Below are 22998 nucleotides of genomic sequence, written 5' to 3'. Positions count from 1 at the left end.
TGAGCTCAATTATGCTGATAAGCCATCAGAATAAGAGAGCATGTTGTCTTTTGTGAAAAGACATTCTGCTTTGGTAACCCCTCGCCAACACATTATGTCTGGCGGGTGCATAACACCAGGTTCCTCTCTCTCTCTCTCTCTCTCTCTCTCTCTCTCTCTGTCGTGGCTACGTAAAAAACTGTTTGTTACAGCAGGTGCCTATATCCACCCCCACAGAATTTTTCTCCGTGTTCTAATAGGTTGTTCAATGCATTACTCACTCAGCGCAACTGAACGCCAAACGAGTTTAGGGGTAATATGATGATGTCCTCAATAATACACAATAAACGTTACCTACAGCCTTTATAGCGCTCTGTATGTCTCACAACCTTAATTACTTTAAAACAATTACACCTTTCGGTAACAATTACAGGAGCATAAATTATCAGTGAATAGACAATAACGTTATGTTTCACTACACCATTCAGTATCAGTTACAGATGGGTTAATGATCTGTAAATACTCCGTAATGGGTAAGAAATGGGCGTGTCAGTGCAGGGTTGTTTGGCTGAATGTACACCACTGGTGTTGGAGGGTTGGCTATGTTCGGTCGGGACTTTTTACCAGTCTAAAGTATATTGAAATCCTAGTGGAGGTTCTACTTCCCTCTGTCCAGGCATTGCTGTTCCTCATGGTGAGCCATTTTTATCTTGTCCAGGAAAACAGCCCAATTCACACATGCTGGTTTGTTAAGGAGTGGTTCGGCGAACATTCTCGTGTCACACTGTTGCTACATCCTGCCAGATCCCCAGACCTCAACCCAATCGAGCACGTCTGGGCAGCAATGCTTCAGCATACGAGAATATCCGAGCAGGACCGGGCTCGGAGCCGTGATATTGTTGCCTTGAGAACACTACAGGTGTGGGAACACCTCCATCCACCTGGGCAACCCCTCACAAGTGCATTGGTGGCATCCATGCCCGCAAGGCTGAATGCTGTCTTAGCAGCAGGTGGAATATAGACTAGTTATTGAAATGTTAATAAACTTGGGACGCATATGTAGTTTTAGTTTCCTCAGACATTTCAATATAGTGTAACATACCATAATGGAATATATGATTACCTTTAAAAGTATGACCTGTCATCGACCATCTACACCACGTTGAATGTTCGCACATTGCATTTCACAGGTGTTGTGCAGTTATGGTCTGCCACCTGCGGTGTTTGGCGGTGATAAGAGAGACAATAAAGTGTCACAGTACTCAGTACATGACGCTGTTGATATGTCGCATTATCGGCACACACTGACAGGCTGCTATACTTTTCCTCCTATGTGAACCCCGTTACCCTCTATATATTTGTCTCCCATGCGGAATTCGCAACGGCTCATTGTAAATGAAAATTAGTTTTTTCTAAACATATAATATTTACTACTTTATATGTGTATCATGCACCTAACAGCAAGTCTACAAATTTGTGGTAGGTAAGTCGGCTACGAAAATGTGTCCTTCGTATCGTGGAGACATGTTTCAAGCATATTGTGCACAGATACTTTTTTTTTTCTTTTACCTTCTGTACATACAGTATACAGTGTCTACAGTCACTCATGACGAAAAAAGCAGACATGCAGTGATGCAGTAAATGAGTCATGCACTGCAGTACAATATTTTGCAGTAAAATATGTAGCTAGTCCACACTCTACTTACCATATTGTTAGGATTGTTTAAGATTTGGTTGATTTTTACCCAGTGGTTGGTGGCGTAGAGAAGCCATAGTTCGTTGTCATGCGAATCGCCTGATTATTTCCCACTTTCATCTGTGGGAACAGGACGTTCCTCACACGCTTGTTAGGAAGGTAAGCAATGTACACATGCCAGCACAAGGGCAGGCATCAGAAGCCTGTGCAACAGCTCTGGTGTGGTAACAAAGGCACACACATCTAAACCAAATGTGTTATTGTGTGTGACTGAGGCAGAGCGGTCTGGGTGGGCTTTGTATTGGCGTGTATTGTCAGTAGCGCACGTGTTGCAGGGAGATGATGAAGTTTTGAAAAATTCAGTTTCCATGCGTGTTGTAATTTAATGCCGTACGAAAATGGATATTACTTTGTTTCAGCCAGGTTTTTTACATTTCCAAAATTACGTTTGTCAGGAAATGTGGCGTCGGAAAATAGGGAGATTACCATACTACATATTATGCATAGAGAACGAAGTGACACAACGATAGACTACAATACATAGTGTTAATAATATTGTATAAAATATACTGTAGATATTTCGTAAACAGTACAGACAGCTGCACTCCCCCCCTCTTCTGTGTGTGTGTGTGTGTGTGTGTGTGTGTGTGTGTGTGTGTGTGTGTGTGTGTGTGTGTGTGTCTCTGAGGCGGGAAGGTGAACTTAGAACTTACCCTGCCGATTGAGCCTTGTGACCTGGTGGATTTGCTGGTGGGTAGGTCAACAAACGGTGTGGGGGCAATGGGTGGTTGGGTAGATGGGCTTGCAGGTGGGTGGGATGGGCAGGGTGGTCGGTTTGGATAGAGTGCGCAGAGTGTTCAAGGTAGGTGGGTGAGAAGGGTGGGTGCGTGGGTGGGGTGTGTGGGCACATTTGGGTGGGTGTGGTGTGTTAGGCGCATGTGTGGGATGGGTGAAGTGAGTGGCGTGGATGGGCAGGGCGGTATGATTGGAGGGCAGGATGGGTAGGTAGGTGGGTGGATTGGAGGATAGGTAGGGTGAGTGGCCAGTCCTAGAAACTGTTGTACTTAATCCATATCAGTGGGTTCAGGAAAATAGGTCCTTGTGGATTTGCTCAATGGTGGAAATTAACCCATGCTAGGAATGAGTCCACATGGTAAAATAGGCCCATGGGGTCTATTTTCCCCCATAGATCTAACTTTTTCCAGGGTTCACATTAGCTCCATCGGATTTATTTTCTAACGTGGACCAGTGCTCACTTATGGATTTATTTCCCCCCACCCCTTATAACTCTTCTCTTTGTCAACAAGATTTCTTCATTTACCTGTTTTCTTCCATACAAAAATACCAAATCCACACATGGACCTTTCTCCTTCCATGTATATATTTTCCAACATGAACTAATCAAAGCATGGATCTATTTACCCTACTGACCTAAACCACATGGATCAATTTTCCTTCTACCCACCCAACCTAATTGGCCTCTCAATCTCCCGCCCACCTACAAGTACTTATCCTGTCCTCCTTACCATCCACCCTGCCCAGCCACCCCAGCTTCCCAACCCAACCCCACTCACCCTTCCCCGCTCCACACACGCACCTCACCCACAACTCAGTGACCAAACAACCCACCCTGGCCCCCGACACACCCACGTTGCTCACCACCACGCCAACTACCCTGCTGGCCCAACTCATCCCACTCCACCCACTCTACCCACAACCACACCCACTACAACCACCACAGCCATTCCCCAGCGCCCGCATAAACTCATCTTTGCCCTCCACCCACCATCCCCAGCCACCCTGCCTTGTCCACCACATCGCTCACCCAGCCCATCCCCCCCACCTACTCACACATTGCACCTACATCACTTATCCACCGACCCACCCATCCCAGTCATCCGCTCATCACCCTATCCACCCGGCCACTCAGCCAAACCATAAGGGCGACTTGCCAATTTACACACACACACACACACACACACACACACACACACACACACACACACACACACACACACACACCGAGAGAGAGAGAGAGAGAGAGAGAGAGAGAGAGAGAGAGAGAGATGGGGGGGCATAGCACGTTTCATAGTGCACATAGTATCCGTTATATCTTATCTAAATTTTACAAACCATGTTTGCTTTGTCAGTTCATATTACGTAAGCATATTATATAATAGTACGGCAGATACTGGTCCCTTGAAAAAGTAATAAATACTATTTATAGAGTGTAAACTATGAGGCCAGTGACTCATAGAGAATAACTTTGGTAACTTTACTGTACTTACATGAATACTTGTTGGCCAGATGTCTCCCATAATTGTTTTTCGTGCTGCTTCAACCAATATGAACATGGCTTCATCGCTAGTAACCTAATTTGACGTAAGCTCTACTAAGGTAAATTCAATGTGAATATTTAGTCAGTATAAGTAAAAGGTCTGTTAATTTGGTTTCGTGTCTACAGTAATTTTAATAACATTCCTCATCTGAATCTAGTTTTAGATCATGGCACTCAAGTTATATTACTTTAAGTTTTCAGCATTATGGTGCTGGAATTCCAGAGATTTACAGGGAAGGAAGTAAGCGAGAAAAAAAAATTAAAATGAAACAAGTAAATAAATATACGAGAAGGCCAAGCTGAAAAAGAGGGGACGGAAGACTGTGGGGAGTTCATGGTACTAAAAATGGAGGGAGCATAAAGGAAAGGTTTACATACGGCGGTGCGATGTTAGGCGTGGTGGACACTGCTGCCTCTTCATCGCAGAGCTCATGGACTTTAGTTAACAGGTTTATATACTCTTCAGGAAGACGACCAAGACTTCTCCCTCTTTATGAAAGTTAGTGAGGGAATGGTGCATCGGTAGCTTGCTGAGTATGGACACGCTTAGCCTGCAAGACCTAGGAAACAAGACGCTCTCAGACTACATGGCAAGTAAGGAGAGCCAGGGTTTCATGATGCGCCACAAGCTCGTCTTCATCGGGGATACTTCGTCAGATAAGAATCGACAAACAACATCATGTGTATCTGACGTCTCAGGAACTCTGCCAGATCCATAGTGAGACGTTGTACCAGTGCATGGAATGCAAGGCAATGCTGTGCCCACCTTACTGTTTTCAACACCAAAGCTAAAACTACTGGGCACAGGTGTGTAGGGATAGGGGAAAAAGAATTCTACAAGTGTTTAGTGAACATCATTTTTTTCTGCATCCTGTAAACATGTTTTCGTTATAAGTTTTTACTTACTGAAAATGTAAACACTACATGTGATCTTATTGTTCTCACAATCAACCCACCCCGTTTCCTCAATGTATGGGTATGTCACAACTTTTTATTCATGCTGAGACCCAACGATGTACCAGTATGTTTTGCAATTGCATGGCGTGCTGAGGCAAAGCCATCTCTATATAAAAGCCTGGGTGTACTGGCGGCAGCTAATGATGACGTCACAGGTGGAGTCGGTTGGTGGAAGTCGGAGGGGCACCACACAGAGGGCAACAAGTATGTCTTGCAGCTCCCCTGTTTTTACGAGTTTATAAGCAGTTTTTCATGGATTGAGGTGTCTCTATATATATACCAGGCAATACGTAAGTGACTAGTGATCATGCTGAGCAAGACTTTTGGTATTACTTTGTTGGATTGTGCTGGGAGGTGCAATTTTTAGCGAGGTGTCCCTGTCAGCTGGCGGAAATGGGGGGCTGAATGTAAACAACGATGGGCGGCTCGTTCCCAGCTGTGACGAACTTCTGTCTCTGGCTTCCCTTGGCACGACAGCCCTAAATGGAAATCCTGAAATGTTCAGACGTACTGGGTATGGAAGAAATTGAGGACGGCGTTGCAGAGTAAGAGTATGGTGCAGAAGGAGGGGTTCAAAACTTCCTCTACCAATGTCTGTCAGGCATTGTCCACTCAGTGAGGAATAAAGTGGTTGAACTGGCGGCCCAGTGCTAATGGAATTATTAATACTGAAAACCATCAGCTATCTGCTTAACACAGACTTGGCTTGACACTGAGAATGACCAAGACTCTTCTTATCAAATAGATGGCTTTGAATTAATTACAAGTGACCTCAACATACCTGGGGGAAAACGGTGATTGTGGTGTTTGTGCTGTTGTCAACAATCGATGGTGCAGGGATATAACTTGTGAAGAAGGTCTGTAATGACAATATTGAATTTATGTCATTGTCTTTGAGGACCTTCTATCTTAATAGTTGTATACGTCCCACCTGGTGTTATTGTGAAAACTGCTGAAGAACACCTGTATGATGAAGGGTGCATGATTCAATCTAGTTCTCCAGATGCAGTTAAAATAATAACAAGAGATTTTAATGGCTCACATTTTGAGAACTGTATTCCTCATTACCAACAATATATTGATTTTGCTACAAGAGGTGAGCATATCTTGAATCACTGTTATGGCATTGGAAAACAAGGATGTGTAAAAAACTCAAACCATTAAGACTATCGGACCATGATATGTCTCTATTAACACCCATTTGTAAGCAAAAGCTAAAAACTTTCAAACCTGTAGTGAAATGTGTCCAGACATACAGTAGAGTGCGAATGCATGTGAAAGTGTGAAACTCTTTGGGGCTGTTTAGATCAGACTGACTGGAGTGTGCTGCATGATGTAAATGCTAGTACTGATCACAGTGTTGATATCCTAAATTCATACATTTCTTTTTGTGCTGATATTGTGATTCCAAATAAAACAGTGAAATGCTACCCAAATAAACCCTGGATCACAAATGAACTTAAACAATTGCTGAATGAGAAAAAAGTTGTGTTGTAGGCAACGATAGGACAAATTTAAAAACTTTACAGTAAAAAATTGATATGATTGTTTAATGCCCCAAAAAAGTACACAAATAAAATTAAAAATCTATTTAAGTATGACACAAAGGCAGCTTGGAGTGGTCTTAGGAAAATCAGTAGTTTTACTAAGAAAGCAGGCATGCCAGATATACAGAATCCTGAAAATTATTTTAATGACCTAAATAACTTCTACTGTAGGTTTGACATCCATGACTCTTCCATACACCAACACACCATCTCTGAATTCTTGAAAATCAGAAATGATGAGCAAATAGTTTTAACTCAGAATGACATCATGGACAGCTTGAAGAGGATGAAATGTAGTAAAGCGGCTGGACCTGATAAAGTAATTGCAATGGTGGTTTCTTTCTGTAAGGAACAACTAGCTCCATTTTTTTGTGAAATATTCCAGTGCTCTCTAAACGAGGCATCCATACCGAGACTGTGGAAAATTTCTGAGATAGTTCCTGTTCCAAAAGCCAGGACACCAAAATACCGTAATGATTATCGACCATTGACTTTGACATGTATTTTTACCAAGTGTCTTGAACGTTATCAATAAGTATGAGCAGTTAAATATAATATGGATACTTTACAGTTTGCTTACAGAGGGAAAAGGTGTATTGAAGATGCTGCACTATCACTCATAGATTTTGTTCTAAACTTTATGGAAAATGTCAGCACCAGATCAGTTAAGTACTTTGTAAAAATATTATTTGTTGGATTTTCAAACGCATTCAACACCATACAGCCTCATCTTTTGATGAAGAAACTAATTTTAGTGAATGTCAACTCTTACCTTCTGGATTCATGATTTGACATACCCCAGTACAAGTATGTGAAATTTATGGGTAAAAATTCAATACAGTCGTAAACACAAGGGGGCCCCAAAAGGTTGTGTGCTATCACGACTTCTGATTACTCTTTTATGGTACAAGTGATTGTAGATGTGTACATAACTCCTGTAGGGTTTTTAAGTAACCTACAGTATGCTGATGATACTCCGTTAGTTTCACCTTGTATGAACAGTTACCATATTTACAGGCAGGAACTAGACTATTTTACTAAATGGTGCAAGGGCAGCTTCTTGGAGCTCAGTGTCCGCAAAACTAAGGAAATGGTAGTTGATTTCAGCAAGGCACTAATAGCAGTGTAAGCCTTGATAATTAGTAATTATACTCAAACTGTTCACCGAGCCAAACGTAGTTAGCGTTCTGAAATACCTTAAAATAAGCTGGTCTATCTATGTATCTATTGCCAGACGCCTCAATCCCGTTTGGGGTGGCCACAAACAAATCGCCTCCAAGTCGCCCTGTCCCCCGCCATTTCACTGCCCTGCTCCCAACTCACACACCCCTCTCTCATATACCTCTCCACCCCATCCCTCCATCTCATCCTCGACCTCCCCCTCCCTCTTCCCCCCTCCACCTCACTCACATACACTCTCTTCGTCAGTCTTTCACCCTCCATCCTCTCCACATGGCCAAACCACCTCAGTTTGTTCCTCATGACGCTTCCTATCACATCCACATCAACACCACAACGCTCCTTTATATCCTCATTCGTCAGCCTGTCTCTCCACGTGACTCCACAGGCTCCTCTTAAATAACTCATTTCCACTGCTCTCACTCTTGACTTGTGTCCTTCCAACAACGTCCAAGCTTCACTTCCGTACGTTAGAGTTGGTATCACAATACTGTCATGTAGTAACTTTTTCACTTCCATGCTCACTTCCCTGTTTCTTATCACTGCTTTCAAAGAACCAGCAACCTTTCTTCCCTGCTGTACCCTTTCAAGCACTTCACCCTCCAAACCTCCATCCTTACTCATCACACTACCCAAGTACTTAAACGTACTCACATTTTCCAATTCCTCACCATCCAACCTCGCTGCACATTCAATAACTTCACCTCTCTCAAAGACCATCACTTTACTCTTCCCTACATTCACCTTTAGATTCCGTTTCTTACACACTCTCTCAAACTCATCCACCAAGCCTTGCAGCTCCCCTTCGTCTTCATTCAACAACACAGTATCATCTGCAAACAACAGTACAGGGAGTTTCCAAACACTGTCCTCTCTCACCAGGGCCACTCCAACATCCACTACCCTACCTTGTACCTCTTTTATTACCCCATCCTTGTACAGATTGAACAACCATGGAGACATGACACATCCCTGTTTCAAACCAACTTTCAAAGAGAAAAATTCACTTAGTTCACCATCCACACGCACTGCAGCCTTCGCACCATCGTACATACTCTTCACAGCATTCAACAACTTCCCATCTACTCCATATATTCTTAACACTTTCCACAATCCTTGTCTATCCACCCTGTCATATGCATTCTTATATATTCCAGGTAAGGTCAACTTTGACATAAACTACACTATAGAAGTTTTTGTTTCTCTTTGTTCCATGTTCCTTTTCTTTCTGTTTTGTCAGAGTAAACTAGATATGACTAGACTTGTTTCTGTTTTGTAAAGTTCTGTTTCTCATCATACAGTAGCCGTACACCCATTGCTATCACTCCTTAGGATAAAAATGCTAAGCTTCAGTAGCATTATTAATTTCCTTTACAGTGTCAGTGTAACCTAACCTAATGAAAAACATATTTACCAAAGGTAAGTGCTTACAGAAATAGTTATAAGAAAGCAGTCAATAAATGTAAGATGAAGGAATGAGATAAGTAGTACGAGGAACAGTAGCAAGCGAGTGGCGGCGCGGCAATCAGACTCATCTTGTGACGTCACCAATCTCACACCCAGGCCTTCACATAGAGACGGCCTTGGCTTAGGTCTCACTGACGACGAAATTCAAGCCACCCTTGATGCCTTCATAGGCGAGAGTGATTCCCCAGTCAATGATGATGTGGAGGACAAAGATTACGTGGCGCCAGAGGAAGAAACAAGCAGCAGTGATGAGGAGGTACCGTCGCCATGGAAGGTACGGTATGTCAAGAACCGCAGGGCTAGGGAAGGGCAGCCTGGACCCCAACCACGTGCAAACACATCTCTCTAGCCCCTAGACGAAGGGTCTGATGAGGACAAGGACGAGAACAGAGCAGTAGGTCGGGGTGTTCCCTCGTGATTGGGGAGGGAGAGGATTTTGCCACAGGGAGCTGAAGGGGCAGCAAAAAGGAGAATAAGGTATGGAACAATTGCTTTATCTGGAGAAGGCACGAGTGGTGGGGCAGGCGCCAGTGAAAGGGAAAGTGGTGGTGGTGATGGAGAGCCAGCTCCCGGGCGAGCATGTGGTGCACCTGGGGAGCAGGCAGGTGGGGAGCAGCCACACCCCAGCACCTCCTTCACCCTACAAACTTCCTGTGCTTCCTCCCCGCAGCCCTATAATGCAGGGAAAGGAAGGAAAGGGAAGGAAAAGGGGAAGGGAAAAGGGAAAGGGAAGAGGAGAGCGAGTGGGGAAGGACACTGCTCTCCACATCCCCAACCTCCCCCACCACCCTCTCCTCCCCACCCTGACGAAGACGACAATGGGGATGAGGCTGGAGACGTTGTTGTGTCATGGGACTGTGCAGATGGGAGCAATTTTACTCCCATCATTCACCAGTTCATAGAGGAGTGGTAGTCTGGCCGTACAGCACCTGGCCTCCAAACAGGCTCCACCAGGGTGGATTTTTTTCACCAATACTTCAGTGAGGAGTTTGTGGAGAGGATAGTAGAACAAACCAATACGTTCACTAGCAGCCAGCACTGTCAAGGCGAGCATGAAGGTATAATCACCAGCACTCCCAGCAATATGACTACCCAGTCACGACAGGTGAGATGTTCATATTTTTTGCCCTGGTTCTCTTGATGGGTATTGTAAGGAAACGACTAATTCTGGCATATTGGTCTACGTACCAATGATAAACACACCTTTCTTTGGGAAGGTGATGGGTCTTAAAAGATTTCAGCAAATTCTGAGCCGCCTCCACTTTTACGATGCCGACGACCCTGCAAATGCTAATAAGTCTGATAGAGTGAAGAGAATAAGGATGGTTTGTGATCATTTGCAGGAAAAGTTATGCTCAACCTTCTGACGTTACAGAGACCTTGTCATTGATGGGAGTCTCATGTTGTGGAGAGGCAATATTTCTCTTCGTAAGTACATACCCAGCAAGAGACAGCGTTTTGGGTTCAAGATCTTCGTTATGTGTGACTGTAAAACTGGTTATGTGCAAGACATAGTCTTGTACACCAGTCCACAGACAGACATAACAGAAGACTGAAGTAGTAATCTCTGTAAGACCTGGATACCCAAGTCCCCGACACCCCAAGTCCCGGACATTTTGGCCTTCAGAAACCAAAAATGGCCAAAAATATAAAAAAGGAAAATAAAAAAATCCAACATGTTTTCAACCGTACTTTGAACTTGGTGTGCAGTGCCGAACAGCTGTGTTTTGCCCCATAGTTCCACTGACATCCAGCAGAGCGACCCTCCCTCCTTCCCATTTCCCGCCTACCCATCATCATGAGTGCACGCTTGTCACCATGGCTGCCCATGTGCTTGCTTTTGTGGTGGTGCCCTACATGCTTCAGGCCTTGCTGTTCCTCTGCTGCCTTTTACTCGTGTGTCTGATGATGGCCCTGCTGCCTGACAAGAGGAAACAAGTGGTTCTGACTCTGGATAAGAGGGAGATATTGGAGAAGGTGGATGCAGGATGGTCAACATCCCGTATCCTACGAGAATTCAACCTGGCCCATTCTACCTTGTTTAGTATCAAGAAATCCCGGGACAAACTCACCTAGTACATGGCTGACTTTGCATCGAAGACCAAATGCAACATGCAGAGGAAGATATGTACCCTCCCAAGTTTGCAGAAATCGACCGGGCCACGTTGATTTGGTATCGTCAGCAACGTGCTGCTGGTGTGCTGGAGGGTGGTACAGAGCTGAAAGCTGCTGCCGAGAAGTTCACAAGGCTCTATGACACCCCAGACTTTAAGGCATCTGAGGGTTGGCTCTTCACTTTCAAGTTATGGCATGGCCTTACCAACCGTAAGGCCCACGACAAAGCTTTGGGTGCCAACAAGGAGGGAGTAGAAGAGTTTAGGCAGAAGGTGAAGGGCTTGCTCAACAGGGAGGGCCTCACTCTAGGTCAAGTCTACAACACTGACGAAACTGGTCTCTTCTATCTCTTGCTGCCAACTAACACCCTAGCAGAGGAGACAGAAAAGCATGTACCTGGACGCAAGCTCTCCATGTAGTGGATATCTATTTTGTGTTGCACCAATGCTAGTGGCATGCACTGGCTCAAGCCCGTTATTGTTGGCCGTGCAAAGCAGCCTTGGTGCCATCGTGGGTTGATGGATGTCCTTTCTATCGTTTGGTACCATTTGAAGGCTTGGTTCACGGCCAATTAAAGATCTTTAAAGACTGGTTTCTCCAGCAGTTCATCAAGGTCATCCATTATAGGACAAAGACACTGCAAATCCCACGCGACCAGGTAAAGTCTCTCCTTCTCTTGGACAATGAACCTGCGCATCCATCCAACAGGGAGTTGGTGGCTAAGAATGGCCGCATTAGGTGTTTATTTTTGCCATATAATACGACTGCTGTAATCCAACCAATGAACCAAGGAGTGATCATGGCTATGAAGAGGCTGTACCGTCAGAAGTTCCTGGACGAGGTGATGGTTGTTCTCGAGGACGAGGACGAGCGCATGGAGGGACGGGACGTGTGAGGCCAGCTGACTGTGGAAAACTTTCACTGCTACAGCCTCAAGTCAGCCATCTACAACTGGACCAGTGCATGGAGGGAAGCCTCTGTCAAGACTGTGGAATGTGATTGGTCTCGTCTGCTTCTCAGAGCCGATGTGGTGCACGACTTTCTAGGTTTTGATGTGGATTACTTTCATGCAAGTCTTTGTTCGGCTGGCAATGAGGTGGATGTGGACGAAGTAGGTGAATGGTTGGATGATGACGAGGGCGATCCTGGGTATCATATCATGTCTGATATCGAGATTGCATCTTCAGTTGCAGGTACAAGTACCCAGCTTGAAGTTTCCGACAGCAGCGAGGATGATGCGAACTCCTCTCAGCATGCCACTACTCCAGCCGTCCCCAAGCTAAGCACACTCCAGGAGCATGTCGAGTTCGTTCTGGACTACCTTGAACACCCCGACTATGACTGGGAGATGGGGCCCCTGGGACTTGTGGAGGAAGTACATGCTTTTAGGCAGTGTGTCGTCACTCGCCAGAATCGCCTCTCCTTACGTCAACCTTTGACACTTTCTTCAGTCCTGTGACCCCAGCCGTGCCTAGCCCTGGCTCCACACCACTGCCTCACCAAGACAGGACCTCCACCTCTGAGCCACAGCCCAGCACATCAGCCATGGTGGAGTCGCCACTGGACATGAGTTTTCTGCTTTCTTCGGAGTCATCTGCAGCGGGTAGTCCATCACCACATCCCAGTGACACGCTCCTCAGCCGCCTGCAACACCTTCTCTCGGACTCTGACAGTGAATAAACAGCAAAAACTCGCCACTAGATCACATGGGAATTTACAGCGTTGTGCAGTGTTAACCATTACTTTTTTTTTTTTATCCCATCCCGTGGTGTGCAAAAAACAATGGAGAAAAGTTTCTAGTTTTTTTTTTATTATAAACATGATGATAAACATCCAGGGCATCATCTGGTGAAAAGGAGAAATCTCTTTCTCTCTGTCTTTGTGTAGGGCCATGGGTAAGTTTACGTAAGGGAGTAGTGAAAAAAAAAAAAATTTGTTTAGTATAAAATTGAAGATTAACATCCAGGGCATCATCTGGTGAAAAGGAAAAAATCTCTCTCTCTCTGTCTTTGCGTAGTGCCATGCATAAGTTTTCATAGGGGTTGAGTTGTTTATGGTGATGTACGGCCAGCACAGCCTGAGCTGTGGCTTCAATGCGATGCTACCCAGTCTGAGTTGTGGCTCACAATCCACAGGTTAATAACAGAATGTGCAGTGTTAAGAGATTAAAATTCAGAGTGCCAAGGTTTAAGTGCAGAGTGCAACACTGGTGAGTTGCAAGTGCAATGCAAGTAATAAAAGAATGTGCAGTGTCAAGAAAATAGAATTCAGAGTGCCAAGGATTAAGTGCAGAGTGCAACACTGGTGAGTTTCAAGTGCAGTGCAAGTAAGAAAAGAACGCACAGTGTTACGGAATTAGAATTCAGAATGCAAAGGATTAAGTGCAGCACAACAACTGGATTACTGTACGTGCTTCAGGTGCACCTTCATACTGTCATAGTCTGAGAGGAGGCAGGTTGTTCTTCTTGATGGCCACAAGCGTGTTGTAAGTATCCTGTAAGCTGCTAAATATTTTCCATACTCACCTCTAATTCCTCATTCTTTGGTTCCTTTTAATTTATTTCATGTTTTCTGTCCCTTATTTGTGTGAATAGGCTCATGAATAGGTGCTGTGCATGTCCAGGGAGTTATTTAGGTGGTTTTCAGAGTTAGATTTGGTTAGGGTTCATAAGTACCTGTCCAGGAGGCATTTTCCCAAATCCCGGACAAACCCAAGTCCCAGACATGCCTTTGGCTCTATTACGTTGGGAAGGATTACTGTATTGGACTCTCAGGGGCCATGGTGAAGCCCATGATAGAGGAGTACCTTCATCGTGGTCACGTCTTGTACCTAGACAGCTGGTACAATAGCCCTCTTCTCGCTTGGTACCTCCACCTTCACAACACCAGAGTCTGTAGCACTGTGATAAAAAACTGCCTGCATGTGGTCAAGGTTGGGAGGAAACTCGACAAGAATGAGGTGGTTTTCTTCAAAGCAAATAACATCCCCGCCACCGTATGGAACCACAACAGGAAGTTTTCCTCCTTTCAACGGAACACCGCCCCCTGATGCACTGCACCAACTCCGTAGATTACTACAGCAAGAGGAGGCACCACGTCTGGAAACCGAAGTCAGTTATTGACTACAGTGTCAACATGAGGCAGGTTGACCAGTCTGACTCCATGATTTCCGGTGTGGAGTGTGCCAGGACGACGTTGAAGTGGTACAAAAAGATTTTTTTCCACCTGCTAGACATCACGGTCCTCAACACTAACTACCTCCACGCCTTGACTAGGGGTACCTCAGAGACCTTCGACGGGTTTGTGAGGGAGCTGTCCTGCGAACTAATCTCCAGATATGAAGAGGAAAGGCCACACCACTGCCTCCCCCCCCCCCGCCACTGCTGACCAGACTCCTTTACACCTCACAGGACACCACTTCCTCAGCATCCCCCTCCTCAACTGAACTGTCCTAGACCCCAGCGCCACTGTCACATATGCAGTCGCTCGAAAGCAAGACCAACCACTCAGAGAAAAGACATGAGGTACGAATGTGTTGATTGCAACGTAGGATTGTGTGTGGAGCCCTGTTTCCAGGAATACCACACTTTTGTACACTTCTGATACTGTGTCCCCTTACGATATATGATGCATACTATAGTAGTAAGGCCTGTAAATATATGTGATAACTGTTATAATAAGGCATAAACTTGTACAGTGTTTGTAGGAATGTATTATGTAAGTTGAAAAATAGAGTGTAAGTTGAAACAACAGTCACAGTAAGTCATTGGTGCAAGAAATTTTATGTGTTTGTGAGTGAAACAATGCTTATATTGCCTATATATGTGTATAAAAAACAGCATATTCTTGTACTACATATAAATTCGTACCAAATGAACAAATACTTACCTATTCTGAGTGGTTTGGAATAGTTATCCCTACCATAGAAAAAGTGAGAGCTTCTGCTCCAGAGAAGACTGTAACAGGTGTGGGGAGGGTCACCTGTACAGTGCACTTCTTAACTCAGGTGAGCACTTTTTTTGTGATTTGCCATTGTTTCTTATAAAAAGTGGAGGTTTGAGCCCCCCCCCCCAAAAAAAAAATTCCAAAATTGGTCGGGATGGTGGGGGGGGGGGCATTGGTGAGAAATAAGAGATTGTATATCGGTTATATAATTGTATTTTCACCTTGCAATTTGGTCTTTACGTTCAGTCGATTGTTTTTAAAAACAAATCTCCTCATCGTTGTTTTATCCCATACATAGCGTGCAAATGTATGAAGTGACATTAACATGATCTTGATTTGTGAGCTTTTGTTCTCAAAAGAAGTCAATCAGCCTGTTTACTAACCCTCACTCCCTACGCATTGTTTCTTCTGAATCGATAAAAACTTCTTAGGTTGACCTTACAATTTTATCTTGACCTTTGACCTTCCCATTACGTAGATGTAAGATTTATTGTTGGTAAAATCAAATTTCTTCATCCGTGCCTTACACTGAACAGTTCTACAAAGTTAGGTGTAAATCAGATGGACACCTTTTATGTCGACCTTGTCGTATTTTGTTTTCAAAAACAGTAGGTCAGCACCTTGATTTACCCTAAACCCTTCCACTCAATATTTTTTAACTTTTAAAAACTTTGTTAACTTATATACTCGTACATGGGCCCAGTATTAACCCTGAAATGTGATCCTTACCTTTGACTGATTGTCCTAAAAAAAATGATGCCATTGTTAATGCTTTACACTCAGCCTTTCTGCATAGTTTGGTTTAAAAAGGATAAAAACTGTATAGCTTGACCTTGTCAGGTGGCCTTGAAAGTTGACCTAATGTTCAGAAAAACTAAAGAGAACCCCTGGGCTAAACCTCAACATTTCCTCCAAGTTTGGCATAAAAATCGAAACACTACTGATTGAACATACATGCACTAACATACGAAACAACAAACATGTCGAGTAAACCATTACTGCCGTCGAGCTGTCGTCCGCTGTGCACGGGTATAATAAATATACTGTATATATAATTAATGCAAGGACAAAATGAGAGAGAAAGAATAATTGTTACAATACATTCATTAAGTGAAACACACACACACACACACACACACACACACACACACACACACACACACACACACACACAGAATCTGGTAGATACTGGAGTAAACCATATAAAATAAACTTCCCAGGTCTAATTGGAGTTCTACCCACACCCTATTATCCCCAGGAGCGCTGTCGACTCTTTCCATCTCGCTATTCGCGTCCAATCAGTGGGGTTAGTTATAAAGTGTGGTAGAGTGGCGTTCCAGAGTGAGATGGGAGCGTGAGAGGCCTGCCAACACGGCGCCTCCCCCCTCCACACACTTTGCCTTACTTTTGTCCTACCCCCATTTTGTTCTAAACTGCCTCTCGTTTTCTTCCTTTTACTATTTTTTTTTTTCGATATTCGCACATCATTCATACGCACTTTTTTTTTTTTTTGTCCTTTCCCTTGTCCTGCCCCTTTTTAGTTCCTCAGTGCCCTTTCACCTTGCAGTTCCTGTTTTCCGTTTTTTTTTTTTTTTTTTTCACTGGTTCTTTTCATATTCATCCGCTTTAACCAAATCCCAATCTAACCCATATCTTGCCTTTAATATATCTTGATTTCTTCCATTTACTCATTTTTTAAATTGTTTTTTCTCACACTCACCAGTTTCAGCTGCATCCAATATATACCGCATCTTGCTCTCACGTTATCCTGTTCCTAGATCAGCACTTTCCAACCACCTCAGTTTGATACGGGTTCCCTATCCTGTCCTCATTTTTTTCTTTCTACACATCAATACAGATGGGGACTTAGATATAATTTCGATTGTTGGTGTTATACTTAGGGGGAAGATTGTGAGTTGGTGTAAAACTGATTGCCTGCAACAATAAGCTTCCTGCAGCCGATATGCATAATTCATAAGCCTTCTTTTTCCTGTTTCAGTTACTACTATTCCTAAGTCACATACTGATGTTACTCTTTTCCATTTTTACCATATTTCCTCATATATCACTCTGTTTTGAAATTCATTATTCTGTTTATTTGTTGTCTGGATATATTGTTGTCTAAGTATATTGGCTTTATATATATATATATATATATATATATATATATATATATATATATATATATATATATATATATATATATATATATATATATATAATTGTGTGTGTGTGTGTGTACTGAGATCTATTTTTAAAAATTCATAAATAGTTGTTGAGGACCGTTTGCAATGTGATGCAGGCCCCCCTTCCCCCCAAAAAAAGGAGGGGAATAGACCCAGTACTTGCTCCATGCCAGAACGATCATTCTACGAAGCATCACGCCAAAACGGTAAGAGATATCAACATTTCCGGAAAGCAAAAATTTTTAAAGACCCTTTAGATTGTGTAATATTTTTCGTGCACATTTGATCGAGCAACTGCTTCATGCCAGAATAGTCGTTAAAAATATACCGAGAGGTAGTACAAGATACACATACACACACACACACACACACACACACACACACACACACACACACACACACACACACAATGCAGTGAGCACATACACTCTGAACAATGCCATTTGACACACTAGTAAACAAGGGGTGTGTGTGCACTGCTGCCTAGCATCCACACACTGTACGACAAGCGGCTTCTGCCATGCTTTAAAACTTCGGGAACTCTGGGGTAGCAGCTTGTTTATATAAATTCTTTCGAATTTCCAGCAACTCTTCAATATATCGTGTCACTCTCTCATCTCCAACCAGCTTTTGGCTTGCATTTATTTTTCTTTTATACCTCCTCTAAGCTGAAATATGTGTCCGTATCATGTTTCCGCTCAGGGAACGTGGCTGCTCCTGCCCAGCATAGTTTCGGGTCACCCTCCGGCCATTGTCCCACAAAAAAAGGTAGTAGGTGGATGGCTACCATCGTCTCTGGAGGTACTACTATGACAGTGACGTGGGACCAGCTCCTCGTTGCTGTCCTTGCTCGGCACTTCCAACCAGGGAACTCACGCATACTCGTAATAGCAGTCAAAGTCCGGGTTGAGACTAGAAGTCATATCTCCCATACGCAGCTTATCCTCCTGGGTACCATGCATTCCCCATTTTCCCTCCGACCCTAGCAAGACAAGGTCTGTCACAGGAAAATGGCTGCTTGTGATCGATGGGTCTGCTCGGCTTGACAGGCCGGGATAGAGCAAAAATAACATGCTCTTAAATATTTTCTACTGCGACTCTTCCCCAAATTTTTTCATCTTCTTTCCTCTCTAATTTGTTTTTAGTTTCCTTCCTCCTAATTTGCTCACATCCCGCACCCATGCTCGCTGTACCGTCTCTCCTTCCTAGCCATTACTCTCTTCCATTCTTTGTCTATTTACTTCTGCTCACCTTATTTTACTCTCAGTTCCTTTCCCATCTCTCTCATCCCCTACCCCCCCAACATGATATTTCTATGCATATTCTCCTTACACTAGATATTCCTAATCTAGTTTTCCTTCCGACTCCACAACTAGGTATATTTGTCATCTTGCTGAACATTGTCATCAGCCATGCTATTACACCTTTCTCATCCAATGCCAGTCTACTCTTCCCTCGTTATTCCCTGAGCCAAACCCTTCCGCTTCATTTTTTCCCATACAAAATCTATTAATCTGTCTTATAACATACTGGTGACCTCCACAGGCAGACGAACCTAATCTCACCCAACAAGACCAAACCTTTGCTACCTAATCCTCTCATGTCTTTATCCCATTGCCTCTCATCACCCCATCCCCATTCCCCATCTAATAAACTCTTCCTCGTGTACCTGTTCTCTCTTACCGAACATTCTGCTCCACCCACTTCACTTTTTTCTTCACCTTTTCCCATCTTTAATTTCTGTTATTTCAATTTTGATTTTTTGGCCTGGAACTCTACATTACTAATTATTTGGTCAGTCTCTCTCTCTCTCTCTCTCTCTCTCTCTCTCTCTCTCTCTCTCTTATTAAGTACCTCTACTCTGCACCATTTTCACCAGTAGTCGTATTTCACAATAAGCGTCATCTAGTTCTTCTCTCCTTTTCTTCTGCTATGTTTATGCCTCTGTGTCTACCATTTCACATTAAAACTTTGATATTCATGCCCACGCTTGCAAAGCCACAGCGGATATTTTGTTCGCTGTGTAGGTTTATGTATGTGTTTGTTTGTTTGTTTGTGAGTGAACAAAATAACTCAAATAGTTTTTACCCGATATTAACCAGTCTTGTGGAAAAGTTTGAGGGTCATGCAACGAGTAAATGTATTGGTTTTCAGTATGATCAAAGATGAAGGTCTGAGGGATAGGCAAAAGTTTAGCTTAGCAGTGTTAACTTTAAGTTAGCAGCGTTAATTTTAAAAGTTTTTAACCGACCTAGACCAAACCTGGAGGAAGAGTTAAGGGTAAAGCAAGGACGAGGTGATCAAGTTTTGAGAACAGTCAGTGGAGGGTCACACTCACAGGGCATGATCACACTTCAACCCATGAGACAGAGCGTGATCAACATGACTAAAACAGTTTTTGTCTGGTTTACGTCGAGCTTGTTGGAGTTCCTGAGGAGCAGCTAAAATGTTGGCCTCTTAATATTGACTACAAATGATCGAAGATTGAGGACGCATGGCCAGGTCAACTAAAAAAAAATAATAATATCCAATTTAGAATAAAGCTTGCAGATTGGTTCAAGATAAGGCAAAGTCTGAGGGATTTGATCTTGAAAACAATCAGATAAATGTCAGGGATACAGGTTAACCCAAACATCACTGATCCGATGTGTGCCAAACTAAGCGGAAGCGTTTAGGTTCAGGCAAGGATTAAGTGGTTTTGAGAGCATTTCTGTTGAAGGTCAAGGTTACAGGACCAAATCAAATGTCTGACACCTAGACCAGTTGCTGCATGCCGGTATTCTACTCCCAATGTTCCCTTATTATTTTTTATTTTGTTTTCGTTTCTCTTGTTTTTGCATTCTTTTTTTTTTTTAATAATTTGTTTTACAACACTAACTCAGACTGGTTCAACTTTCATATTCGCACCTACCTCCTCATATGAGCAAATCCTATTTCTAATTCTTCACTCTGCTATTTCTCTTTTCTTCTCTGTCGTTATGTTCTCCTCGTTGAACTTCAGTGCATGGATCGGTAGACCGGCAAGATGAAGCAGAGTTCCGAAGGTGATGGTGTGGAAACTTTTATTCTTAAATCTAATGCCATTTGTTAAAACTGTGCTTTCGGCCCCTCAGCCAGAATTCTATCGGCTTCAAGATATCACCGTCTACAGTATATGCCTACCGTGTGTGCGAACCTTCGTAATTCGTAATCTTTACCAAAGGTCTAGAAAAAATTATATCGTTAGTTTCTTGCTATCTACCGCCTCATAGGCTTCTGGAAAAAAAAAATGTGGGGCAGCATCATCTTTGCATGAGCCCGTGTTGACTTTCATTTATGAGATTAAGTTTAAGTGCTTTTTGAATTTATTTTCAAAAAGTGACTCGCATTTTCCAACTGTCAGTGTTAGAATAATCAGTCGATAATTCGGTGCAACTGATTTATCACTCATCTTTTAAAAATCGGTACAACGTTAGTTGTCCTCAGTGCCTCTGGAATTACTCCTGAACTTAAAGAACTATTTTTTAAAGTTATGATCAGCTGACATGATTCTTCTTTGGTCACCCTTATAATTTTTGCATTCAAATAATCAAGACCTGGAGATTTTTGATGTTTTGGCTAATCGTTTTTTATTTTTTTTAATACATCCCCCTTTCTAATAGTCATTATACAAAAATATTGTCCGTATTATCATCCTGAATGCTTGATGCCTGAGGGATCAGGTATAGATGTTCCTTGGTAAATATTGATACGAAGGAATTATTTCGGATAGAACTCATTTCTTTATCTTTACAGGTGATGTTGCCTTATTCTGATACAAGAGATCGAATTCTATCTTTATTTTTCTTATGGCACATATGATAAAAAAAAAACATTTAGGGTTTTCTTTCAGTTCTTGAGCATCCCTAATCTTAACCTCGCTTTGCTTTCCATTTCTTTCTATTTAATAACCTGTTCAAAATCGTGAACTGGTTATTAAAGGGTTCCTTTTCCCATTTTATATTCATGTATATTCCTTTTCTTTGGCCTATGATAAATTTTTATCTGTTGTTCAACCATCACGGCTCTGAATTATTCGTTCTATTGGCTAATAAAGGAATATTTCAATCCTGGCCTCTATGTATTGAATTTACTGAATCATCATACTTCCCACTGACCGAACGGTTACTTCTCTCCTGGCCTGAATTCATCTTGGTGATCTGAAGTACACTCCCATCTATTTCCTGTCTTTCACCTATGACCTTAGCTTCCCAACTGACATCAGTGACCTGAGGTACTCTTCCACCTATTTCCTATCCATCACCCATGACCTAAATTTCCCCATTGACCTCACTCTCCTTAAAGTAACCAGTCTGCCTATGGAGTACCATTCTGAAATAAGTACTTTAATTCTGCACGATCCCCTGGACGAAGAGTAGGAACAGTCGATCGGTTTTCACTGTAACAGTCATTTCAACTCTATTTGAACTAAACTTCTTCATGTTCATTTTCTCCAAGTCGTTCAACAAAATCTGCATCACTAATTGCATTTTCTTTTAATTGATAAAGCCATATCTTGTGCCTATATTTCTGCTAGTGGGTTCCCTAACAGGAAATTATCCTGGACTACTTCTAGAAATTGCAGAGATTGCTTCCCCTGTCAAATTCGGCCAGTCTGACCTTGACAGTTTAAAATCCTTTTTGATAATATTTGAGCTGCATTGTGCTGCTTTCATAATATCCTCTCACAGGCATTTGTTATCATCTCTTTATTTATTTATTTTTTTTTTTGTCTTTAAATATCTCATAGAATTAAATTCTCATTGCGCTTACTTACTTCATCCTAACATTTCCCGCCGCCTTTTCGTTCCAGCCGGTTAGACTGCAGTATATTACATCATTGAATCTGATACGGTGAATAAAACCCACACTTGTAGACGAAGAATATAATTACCAAACAGTTTCGGTGGACACTGCCACCATCTTCAGTGGTCAAGATAGTGAGAGGGAATGACATATTGACTATACAAGAGTTCCTTTTTATGCGTGTGTGTGTGGAAGGGGGGGTAAAGGTGGGGTGGGGTAGATTGTAAGCGGGGATAAACCCAGGGGGGGACATGCTACCAGGCAGGTCAGGTGTAATTCCTATCTGACCCTACCTGTGTCTTAGCAGGAAGGGACATTTCCACTAGGGACCTCATTATTGGATCTAGCTTGTACATACCTTCACTAAGGTTGAAATTCTCGTATTTCTGGACACACATGGCTTCAATAATCTTTCGTTTCCGAAAGTCATGACTTCTATACAATAGATGGCTACCTTGCCAGTCAATTCTGTGGTTGGCTTCACAAACATGGTTAAATATTGCATTATTTAAATTACATGTTCTTATGGCATACTTGTGTTCCTTAATCCGTGTTTCCAAACTACGACCTGTTTCTCCTATGTAAACTAGTTCACAATCTTTGCAAGGAATTTTATATATGCCTGCTTCTGAATATGTTGTACATTGTTGTTCTTCTACTAACATTGCTCTGATGGTGGAGGTATACCTAAATGCTATATTTACCATCACTACCGCCAACCTATTAACTTTAACATATTCAAGTCTGCAACATAAGGCAAAGTGA

Source organism: Coenobita brevimanus, chromosome 65, assembly GCF_032717465.1.
Source record: "Coenobita brevimanus isolate Jiangsu-jjx chromosome 65, ASM3271746v2, whole genome shotgun sequence".
NCBI classification, from domain to species: Eukaryota; Metazoa; Arthropoda; class Malacostraca; order Decapoda; family Coenobitidae; genus Coenobita; species Coenobita brevimanus.
Note: the sequence above shows the minus strand (reverse complement) of the source record.